We start from the raw sequence: 11,357 nt of genomic DNA on the forward strand, positions 1-11,357 counted from the left end.
CCTCTCGAGGTGATCGTTAAGCTAATATCGAGAAGTTGGCTATGCATTTTCTCTTGATCAGTGGGAGGGAGGGAAGGGCGAGACTTACGGGACGCTTGGGTGAAGCGTGGCGTTTATCCCCGCGCCGCAAGTAGGCCTTTAGTGATAATAAGCCTGTAACGATAATGACGGCTGAAAGAAAGAAACGAGGGAACAAGGCTTGTGCAAAAAACGCCTGTCGAAAACGATCCGGGAACCTCGACATTGCAATCAGAGAAAAACTCGTTTCGCATAATTGCCATTGTCACTCTCGTGCAAAAGTCACCGATAGCCGACCCTGTTTTTCGCGACAGCCACGGCGCGATTGCCAAATTATAGAGTCGCGGCGATTTTTCGACCGCAAAGAGACAGCCGCTAGAAAGGCGCTCGCGATTTCACGGCGGCGGCGCGGGCGGTGCGGCGGAGGAAGGATGTAGCCGAACGGCGCGCGCGAACGTTGATCGCGAGGAATAAATAGAAATCCGGAGAGATCGCGACGCGACGCGTCCGATCTCCGACGTGGCGGAACAATAAGAGCCGCACTGTGACGCAAAACCGCCCCCGAACGCCGGCGAAATTAATGTGAGCCAATCGCGGCGCGATCAGCGGCGCGGGAACAGCCATCGGCTCTCTCTCTCTCTCTCTCTCTCTCTCTCTCTCTCTCGTTCCCCCTCGTTCCCCCTCGTGGAAACGTCGCTTCTCGAGCCAAGTCGAATTCAACTTATTGGCACTTCAGAAAAATATTCTGCGGTGACAACTAGAAATTTTCTGTCACGTGAGCTTCGATTTGCAGTGATGGAAAATTTCGTTTCGCAAACCGAAGAATCCGCATCAACAACTGCTTTCGGCTGGAGGAACTCAAATCTTCCGGCTCAAAAACATAGTTGCCGCAACAGAGCATTCGGTTGCTCTCACAGAAAACATGGAACTATATACAGGGTGTATAAAAAGTACTGGGATGGCGGAATATCTCGAAAACTAAGCAATTTAGGAGAAATGTTTCAGACAAAAGTTGTATGAGGTTTGATCAAAAAGTAACGAGAATTTTGAAATTGCGCGCGCTGTATCTTGTCTATTCAGTTGATTCTTTTTCTGTGTGTTGTTAGCACTATGACGTACGTGTCAATTTTCAGGCAGCTGCAACGCTTAGTTTGTGTTAGTGAATGAGCAAGACGTACTTCAGTGTGTTTGGCGATATTTTGTGTGGCGAAATGTCGCATCAGAGAGCATACCGCTTTGTTTACTCAACAGTTCTTGGCGAAACATAACAACCTATTTTGATGCCGCAACCACCTTATTCTCCAGACATGGCCCCCTGTGACATTTTCCTATTTCCCAAACTCAAAAGGACACTCAAAGGACAACGTTTATCAACAATAGGTGAGATAAAGGCGAAATCGTAGATCCAGCTCAAGATAATACTTAAAGAGGCGTTCCACCAGTGTTTCCCAAACTGGAAACTATGTTGGCATAAGTTTATAATATCACAGGGGGACTACTCTGAAGGAGATAGGCTAAATGTTGAAGATTAAATAAATACTTTCCGAGAAAATTAAAACTTCTCATTACTTTTTGATCAAACCTCGTATGGTTTCAAAGGGGACATAAGACAAAACTACGTATATCAGTTTGTTTACAGATGGCGCTATTTTCGAGATATTCAATAATCGTTATTTTTCTCAAATACAAATCCTAATTTTTTATTACATCATCTTTCCTTACCAATTAATCCGAACAACTTTTATCTCAAACATTTTTTACTCGCCTAATATCTTTTTAGGTGTTTAAGAATATTTTGAGATATTTAAGGAAAACTTGGTAACTCATCCTTCTGAGTAACATTCAAGAGATTTTAGCTTTCATTCATTGTTCACTAAAAAATTATTAATATTAATAATTATTAACAAGAAAAATTTAAATAGAACCTATTTTCCCGACATAGTGTATGTTAAAAAATGTTAAACAGTACATACGAACGGGAAAGGAGCGAAGCTCTTTCCCTTGTACTCCCTCCCTGAAAGAAACCTAACCTAACCTAACCTAACCCAAATTATTACATATCTGCATATAATTTGGCATTGTGGGTTTTAAAGGGACTTTTTCAACAACGCTCAACAATATATAATAAGGTGTAATAATTTTGTTTAGGTTAGGTTATGTTAAGTCAGATTTCAGCGAGGAGGTGCAGTCCCCCCATTTCCGAAGGGTTCCGCTCCTGCCCTTCTCATGTATAAAAAATGTATACTGTGTCGGGAAAATAGACTCTATTTATGGAATTCCTTTTGTTAACAACTTTTTAATAAACAATGAGCTGAAACTTCTTAAATGTTATGCAGGACAGTTCTATAATATATGATCAGAGTTCTATAATATTCTATAATATTCTATAATATTCTATACATGTCAACATATCAAAACCACTGGAGATGAGCCCTCTAAACCATAATATTCACCACGGAAAGTGTCGGTTGTCGCAATTTCAAGGACAAACTGTAATGCAATTATGTCAACCGAATAGTTTTCTGCGTGTGCAGGCTACGTATCGGGATTTTCTATTCCAATTCACCACTCTGATTGATTGTTGCGCCACATTCAAAATACCTATGTCATTATATATACTATATTTTGAAGGCAAACTCCGAGACTTGTGCCCTCGACGACATTAACTCTTAGACACTAAAATTTACCCGATATTTTTTTAACTGTCGCTGTGCTAGATAGAGGCGTCCTCCTAGGATTTATAAATATATATAATGTTTATAAATATTTATAGTTCAAGTTTCCTATTATTTATAGTTATCATACATATTTATAGTTTCATGTTCAAGTAGGTTCGTATAATCGTGTTCAAAGATTGATGTTCGGTTCAAGTGAGTGAAAATATTTCTGAGGTGAGAGAAATTTTTCTTATGTTGCGACGAATTTTTCAGTTGATTCCTGAGGAACGGAAGGATTCGCTCGTCGCTATTAAAATTCAGCTCTATCGGATGAATAATTTTCCGAGTGCAGCTATTGGGAAGCTTCATCGTGTTCGACTAATTCGTTTACAATGATAAGCCGCGAGCGGTAACTGAAATGTCACCTCGAGCGAACGTTATTCGAATGGACTATTAATTAGGCATGCATCACATAAGCAGAGGTCATTGTTTATCAAGTCTCGTGTTGTTATTCTTTAGTCATTGTTGATGCGGCGCACTTGGCACTCGCGAGGCATTGCCCCGCGAGTGGAATATTTGAACTTGTGAACGCAACATTTTACGTATCATTAACGGTGATAAACACGCGGCAGAACACGTTCCAAGGTAGTTACGGTATCTCAACACTTCGTTCTCTCAATTGATCTCAATTGATTTGCCGCAGAGGCGCAACTCCGTCCGGTTTGGAGTCGAAAGCCAAACGAGAGCTGCCGCCGCTTCGAGAAACGATTTTATGTTCCGCTGCGACTTTCTTCTTATTAAATTCACAATGGCGGATGTTGATATTTGCATTGAATAGAGCGCATATGATATCGCTCGCATTGCGAACGATGACTCTGCCGAACGTTGTCGGCTGGATTTTCCACAGGTAAATCTTCTCTCATCTTCTCATCTCTCATTTCTTCCCTCATCGTCGCCCGCGCCTAAAGAGTAACACTGCAGAAATCGACATCGGAACTCGAAATATTCGAGTTCTCGCCGATAATACACCGACACATAGTAGATCAATGCGGAAGGAAAATGCGGACATCGCACTTTTAGTGACGAGGTACAACTAAAGCGAAAGAAATATATATAGGGTGTCTGGGATCTTTCGGAAACGAAAAATTGTGAAAATTAAGGAACGAATTTTTTTAACAGAAATGGTAGGATCAATGAACTTGAAATTTTTACAGTGTATTCATTAATGTCCAAAGTTTAAAATAAATAAAGTTTAAAATAAATTTGTTACCATCTATATGGAAAGTACACATAAAACTTTAAACGCGTTTATCTGGAAACACCATTTTCTTAAATTGTCTACACGATTATGAAGCCCGGAATTATGTCGACAGCAAACATAGAGCTTGCAAACGGATGACTACATATTGCTGTGTCCGAGCCACAAGGTTTGTGGCAGCGTCCGTTGTCCGTGAACCTTAGGCATCTGATGCTGATTTTGACAACTGAACGAAGATTGTCTGGACGACGGAAAATCGATAAGAAGAAAACAACAACAGCTGACAGAGACTCTCTGGCAAGCTGTCATCGTAGACAGACGCGAGAATTGTAAATCAGAGAATTATTCTTGTTTAAAGCTTGAGTGAGCTGCGCTGTAAATAGTAAAGCTTGTTATTCTTACGCGAGTGTTTTTATTTACCTGAGTGCAAGCGCGAGTGCGAGAGTGAGCGCAACAATATTTATCTATAATTACAAATTGGATCGGTTCTTGTGATTGAATAAAATTTATTTTATATTTTGAACATTAATTAATACACTGTGAAAATTTCAATTCCATTGATCTTACCGTTTCTGTTAAAAAAGATTCGTAAAAGTAGCCTTGAAAACGGCCTTCCGCCCCTTAATCAGATTCCCCCCTTAATCAGATCAAATTGATTAGAAAAGTCATGTACTATTTTGCCAAAATCGCGATAGTTATTAAGTTATTGATAATTGAAAATGATCATATCCAACAGTTCTTTTAATTAATAACTTGAAAATTTGCGTAAATTTGCAAAATGATAAAGGATTTTTTTATTCAGAATGATTTAATCTACAATTATATTACGGCTATTGTGTCTAACGATAGATATGAATATATTGAATATTGAACCCTGAATATCTTGAACTTGTCTCTAGACACAATAGTCTAGCACACAATGCTATAAGATAGCACACAATGTGTGTATGAAAAACATACAAATATATATATATATATATATATAAATAAACAGAAAAATATATAAAAACCGCATAGAAATGAGACTTCGCGACTCGTCACTTTCGGGGTATTTATTGATGACTCCCAACTCATCCTAATGTACTTTAATGAAAAAAAAAGAGAACGAGAGAGAGAATTATTTTAGAAGATTTCGAGAAAACAAATCCATGAAGGACGCGGTGCTAGCTTCAGATCAAGTATCAAATATGCACTTATATACATACGTGCGTGTATTCATACACATACACACTACATATTACATACACAGACATATACACACACATACAGTAATATATACGACACACACATTTACAGTCTGTAAAGTAAGAGCGTGTACGGGTTAATGTGTAGAAAAATTTACTTTTAATGATTTTTAAGTATATGGATTTATTATACTCCATGAGAAGAAAAACTCTATACCATTAATAATGAGTCCAGTCATCACCGGCATTGATAATCGCCTGGCATCTGCCGAGGCATACTTTCCACTAAGTTGACTGCGTATTCGTTCGGTAAAGACCTCCAAATGAGACGAATTTGTCGTATCAGCTGCTCGAAAGTGCACATTCTTTTTCCTCGAAGCTTGTGCTTGAGATATGCCTCACAATACGGCTCACAAAAAAACTAGGACGATATTTGAAGCCAATGCCATTTATGCCGTACACGCTCTTACTTTACAGACTGTATATACGATACAAACATTTAAAGAAACGTTAAAAAATTGCGAAATTAAACAATGAAACTTCTTGTCATTATCACTAACACATCTTTGTCCCATATTTCTCCCCTGAAATTCTCATTTATTTCGTGAATAGACAGCTATCGGCAGCTGGAATCAATAGATTCGTGAAATAGAAAGTTTATTTAGATATGTAAAATCGACAAAACCGTGGCTACTTGTAACCATTTTTTATTTGTACAACTTAAATTTACTTATATTTGATTTTTTTTTTATACAGAAGAGTAGTCGCCGAATTTCCGTTATTCTAATGCTTACACATTCTACATAAGTATTCTTTTTGTCAGGAAAGGATATCATTGATATGTGAAAAGTCGGTACTCAAATATTCGCATATGGAAGAGTTACACCGCTTCGAAGTTAGTCTGATCGATGTTTCACATAGATATTAAAGAGATCGTTCGGGATATCGGCCGTTTTTCTATAGTTACTCAGGATTTCACTATTTTCAAGTTAATGACGAATGTTGCGGAAAAACCTTTTTGGCCCATGTCCGCACATTAACATTGCTCGATCCGCAGCGCGACGTGATCGCGCAGCTCTTGCTGTGTCAACCTTGTGCGACCGTGTGCATTCACGATCACTTATGTTGTCTTACCAGTTAAGTCGACCAACGTAACAACATGTCATTGGTTTCCTGCCACGCTTTCTTCCCGTCAGCCATTTCACCGTCGATATATACCACTATCCGAAAGTTCACGTGCAATAGAGCAAACGAGCGTTCACGACATTCGTGCATGCGATCGCGTGCGCGCGCTCTTACGTCCATTCGTCCGTCCGTTCGTTCATGCGACCGCACGTGTCGCCGTGCCGAGGAATGTCAAAGATAGTGAAACCTCTGCGATGTCATAAAAAAAGGAAAGAGGTCAGAAAAAAAGAGAAAAAAGCGACGCGTATATTTATTTCGCTTCGTATATTTATTTCATCGTGTAATCAATCGATGACGTCATCGGGCGTATAAATAGAATAACGAGAGACCTGTAATTAACCCGACGGTATTAAGCTTACTAAAGTTGCATCTAGACAACGATCTTTTTTCAGATCATTCTCCGGAGAGGATTTTTAACGATCTTTACGACTGTTGCAAGAAATCATTATGAGCGATTTTAGCTCCTCGCTGATTTTTCTTCTAGAAAAAAAAAATTATAATCCTTTCATCCGTCATTTATAGTGTCCGAAGTTTGCGAGGAATTTTCCGCACATGTCGATGATGTTTTCTCCGCAAACTCGCAAGAGACCGCGCGAGAGAGAACCGACTTGCATCGAGTCTCGAGACGACGGAGATTTCTCGGACTCGCTCGATCATTTCATCTACTTTCATTCAACTTGCTGCTTTGGTGCGTGCGCGCGCTTTTCGCTCACGGAAATAAAGCCATTTAGCTGACACTCCACATGTCCCGCGCTAAATTAGCACAAATATAAGGAAGTGCGAAATGTGAGAATGCAGTCGAAGTCGAAGCGTTTGGCAGCGCATTTTGCTTCGTTCGCATATCAAATTGTTTCGGCAACTCGCGTCGTAATCTATGAAATTTTAACTGCAGTGAATTGTGAAATTTTAACTGCTGAGGAGCAACGTGATCCCGTCACCTCTAATAGCTGACGCAAACAGTCGCGGTGATATTGAAACCGATGGAACCAATAACTCCGTGCCGGAACCGCGCGACGGGATCAAAGTCGCGGCCGTACGACCGAAAATGCGGCGAGCAAGTTCGCTCTTAGGACTCGTCTACATTAGCAGTAAGAGTAAGGCTGTAAGATTGCAAGACACGAAATGAAATATTTTCATTCGCTGACAGTTTACGTTACAGCCTTACAGCCTTACTCTTACAGCTAATGTAGACGAGCCTTTAGAGCCTTTAGAGCTTTAGCTCTTAAAGCGATGTGACTGGCTCGATTGTGCGTCAGTCTTATCCTCTGCATTCATTCGCTCCATTGTGAATTTGTCCGCTGCAATTTACTCACCTTCATTATTATCTTTGCCCCTTTTGCCGATCGGGATAACATCGAGGGACGATTGTCGACTGAATCGATTTCCAACGCGAGTCCGTCGTTAATTTCGCCCACGCGATTATCGCGCAACCGATCGGCGGTCTCGGCGACCGCGATGAAAATCAAGTGCGACTCGCCGCATGAAAGTCTCGCGGCGCAGAACAGCCGACGTAATCGACCGGCGCCGAGCCGATGTTTTTCGCTCGGCAGCGAAATAATTCGGTAATACGCTCGTATGTCGCGTGCCTCGATCACACGGCTATAATCGTCCGTACGCCGTCAATTTGGGGCGCATTCAGCGCGTGACTTTCCGCCTCCGATCGCGCTCTCCGCAAGATATGCACGCGGCTCATCGAGGATTGGCGTAATGGCAAAGATTTTCGCGGCCAAATGAAGCGAGACGGTCGTCCGTTTTCTTCTCGGTTCGTCCTGCCGCTCGCCATTAGAGAGCAGAATAGCCTGCAATAACGGCGTCCAATGTCGCCGGAGTTACGCACCGGCGTAATGCGAGCCGTTTGCTGCGTGCTCTTCTTTTCTTTTCTTTTCCGATGCTTTCACTGCCGGCTGCCGCGGCCGCCGCGCCGCGCTGCGCCGCGAAGATCGTATTCTATGCCACTAGTATGCTACCTTTCCACGGCGCGATATCGTTTCAGCCGGCTTCGTCGCCGGCTAAAATTGAAAAGGCAAGGTCTAACGAGACTCGACGGTCACTGAGAAAATTCCGCGGTGAAAGTGTTCTGCCGCGGAGGGTGTTTCGTAATGCTTTTACTCGCTTTTATTCGCCTCCGACGGGATTCCGTTTTTGATCCGGCCGGTTTCACTCGTGCGCCTAGCCTCTGTTCGCGTTTAATTAACGGCGCATACAGATACGATCGGCGTCGCTCTGTGCAACCGGGGAGAGCCCGGGGTCTGTAATTACCGGACGCGAGAAGACCAAATCCAAAACGATCGAAGCTCAACCTTGCGCACGCAGGCCGCACGCGGCCGAGCTGCGAAACCGCCGATAGCGTGGTGCGTTCGTTTAGGTGCCGTTGCTATCGTTAAAAAAATCGCGAAGAAAGCGAAAGCGCGCTCGTGATCGCGAGCGGCTCGTTAAATCTGCATTAGGCAAAAAGCGACGGAGGAAAGGGAATTTTCCAACTCTATTTTCATTTCCCCTCTCGACGAGACGCGCGAGTCTCGCGGCGTAGTGAAATCGCGGAGGCAGGTGAGAACGTCTCGTTACGTGAAACGCGACACTTTCCTTCGGGAAATACCGACTCAATGCGCCGATCGGTTGCACGCACGGGCGAGTCATTCCGCGAATTCCGACCGAGGAAATGACGTGCCCGAGCGATTTCCAACGACGAATTCGGATTCTCGCCGACGCCGCCGAGGGCCGGCGAGGCTTACCTTTCGAATTTGCCTCGTTTGTTACACGTCGACGAGAGCCACTAATTCATCATAGATCGTCGACAACCGTCTGCATCCGAGCCTGAAGTCGCGGCTGATCCTCCTCGTGGTCCTCGCTCCTCGATTTTGCGAGCCTCGGCGACGCGCCGACCGTCACAGGAAGTGTAATCGAAGCTTCCCCGTTGGTTGAGCAACGAGCTTAACGAGAGGTAGAACTTCAAACGACGATCTGCGGGACGTCTTGCGATACAGCAGCCGCCGATTTTCTCGCTGAGAGAGCGGTGAGAGCGAGACGAGAGGTGTGATCACCCCGAGCTGCACTGACCGGTATTCGAGTACTCGAGAAGAAGAGGAAGAGGAGGGAAAAGACGCAATATTCTCTCCTGCGATAGTCTACGAAATTTACTTCGCAGCTGACCGATCTTGCGTGATACGTCGTTTTCTATGGACTGGACAATCAGTCGCTTCGCTTTAGAGTATACCGGTGCTTTCCACCTGCGTCGTCCGCCGAACAGGTGCTCGAAGTGGGGTGCAAACGGGCGAGTTTGGAGCACCACTGTTGCAAGCACGACCCACGGCCGACGATGGTGGAGGGGTTATCCCCATCGCCTAGATGACCAGAGGGACCCCCGGTGGACTTTTACCGGTCCAGCCTTGCCTACTCTCCTTTTCCCTCTTCCACACCGCGAAAAATCGGCGCGTCTACTGCCGGGCTATTACGTCACTTGTCGAAGAAAGTTGTATTGTGTAATAAACTGTCTGACAACCGTTCTATACCATTGTGCGGCGTTGGGCATTAATCAATCGGGATTTCGAGATAATTAGAGTTATATCTTTGGATTACACACGATGATCGCTTCGACGTGTCTGACTGATTGTATGCTGATTAACGCAATTAAAGTCACTCTAATCGATTAAATTATTCATATTACATATATGACCATTTGTTAATTTTGACGGTCAATTGTTTTGGCCGACTGAGACTTGTGCGCTAGAATTAACACATCGATCAATAAGTCCCGGGACTAACCAACAAATGGCGCCTCTAATAACAAATCCATACCATTCTCAGTTACCAGTACCAACCTTTAGAAGAAAACTTTTCGTAAGAAAACTGTAAGTCACCAGGTTTCACGAAAATAAGTTGTTTTTTTATTTTCGTGTTCACCATATTGGATTCGCAATTTTGAATTTTTGTATTCTTTTAATTTCACATTTTGCATCTGAGAAAGCTTCCAAATGTATAAAATTATAACAGATACCAATCTATTAATTTATAGTGCACTTCTAGATGTCAGTAACAATGCTAACTATGCCTACTTGGAATTTGACAAAACATGATATCCTTAAAATTGAGCTAAAAACAAACTAAACCGAATTTGCATACAATTTATATACCATATTTTAGAAAAATTTCACCTTTACAGTGGTACAAAGAAAACGAAAATATTTCCTTTTTGACTAACAAGGAGAGTGTCACAACTATCCCTCACTGATTTGAATGGGCTTCGGATATGTTGTAGAGCATCAAAAACTAAGGGATACATATTTTTTTATATCGGCTTCGGAGCATGTTTAAGGGGTGAAACCACCCCTTGAAAAAAATAGCCGTTATCATATTTATCAAATATTTTCTAAATTATTATATGAGTCATATGAAAAAAGTTTCAGACAAAAGTTTTGCAATATTTTATACTCTTTGCAACTATATGTTCAGTTTTTTTTAAGTTTCAAATATTGAACTACTCCCCCCCCCCTCTTGTTACTCTGGCAAAATTTTTAAGTTTTTGTAGGGACAAAAATTGTAGAGCATTAAATATCAAATCCATCCATATATAATATTAGAAAATGGTATTTAATATTTTGGACAAAACGCAATGAGAAACCTTCATGGTATATAGGGTGTCCCATTTAACCTGACAAATCGTAATATCTGCAAAACTATAATACATGTCGGATCAAAAAAAGTGGGTAATGAAATTTGTTTATCTCGAAGGGGGACATCCAATGATATCAAACTCGATCTCCCACCCCACTCCCGGGGGGTGGGGGTGGGGGACAACTTTGAAATCTTAAATGGGAACCCCCATCTTTTATTACAGATTCAGATTCTACGCCACAAAATACGTAAGTTTCGTCGAAACTTTTTTTTTATTCGTGATAGATGGCGCTGTAATCGCAAAAAATTAGATTTTCTGCAATTCTCCAGAAATGATCATTGGATTGAAAAATAAAAAAAATATCTGTTCAATATTTTTAAAAATATTTTTAAAAAACATAATAACAGTTATTCCCCCCATCCCCTCGGGGTAGGGTGGGTAGT

General features: G+C 42.0%; 1 protein-coding gene across 1 annotated transcript in view; it reads right to left on the minus strand.

The window, feature by feature from the left end:
- sit (stuck in traffic) overlaps positions 1-9,887 on the minus strand; it is a 40,060-nt gene extending 30,173 nt beyond the window's left edge. The window contains exon 1 of the mRNA XM_011153005.3: positions 9,035-9,887. The gene's annotated coding sequence lies outside the window, so the exon portion shown is untranslated. The remainder of the gene's footprint in view (positions 1-9,034) is intronic.
- Between the last annotated feature and the right edge of the window lie 1,470 nt (positions 9,888-11,357).

This window comes from Harpegnathos saltator, unplaced genomic scaffold (assembly GCF_003227715.2).
Source record: "Harpegnathos saltator strain DR-91 unplaced genomic scaffold, Hsal_v8.6 scaffold527, whole genome shotgun sequence".
Lineage (NCBI taxonomy): Eukaryota > Metazoa > Arthropoda > Insecta > Hymenoptera > Formicidae > Harpegnathos > Harpegnathos saltator.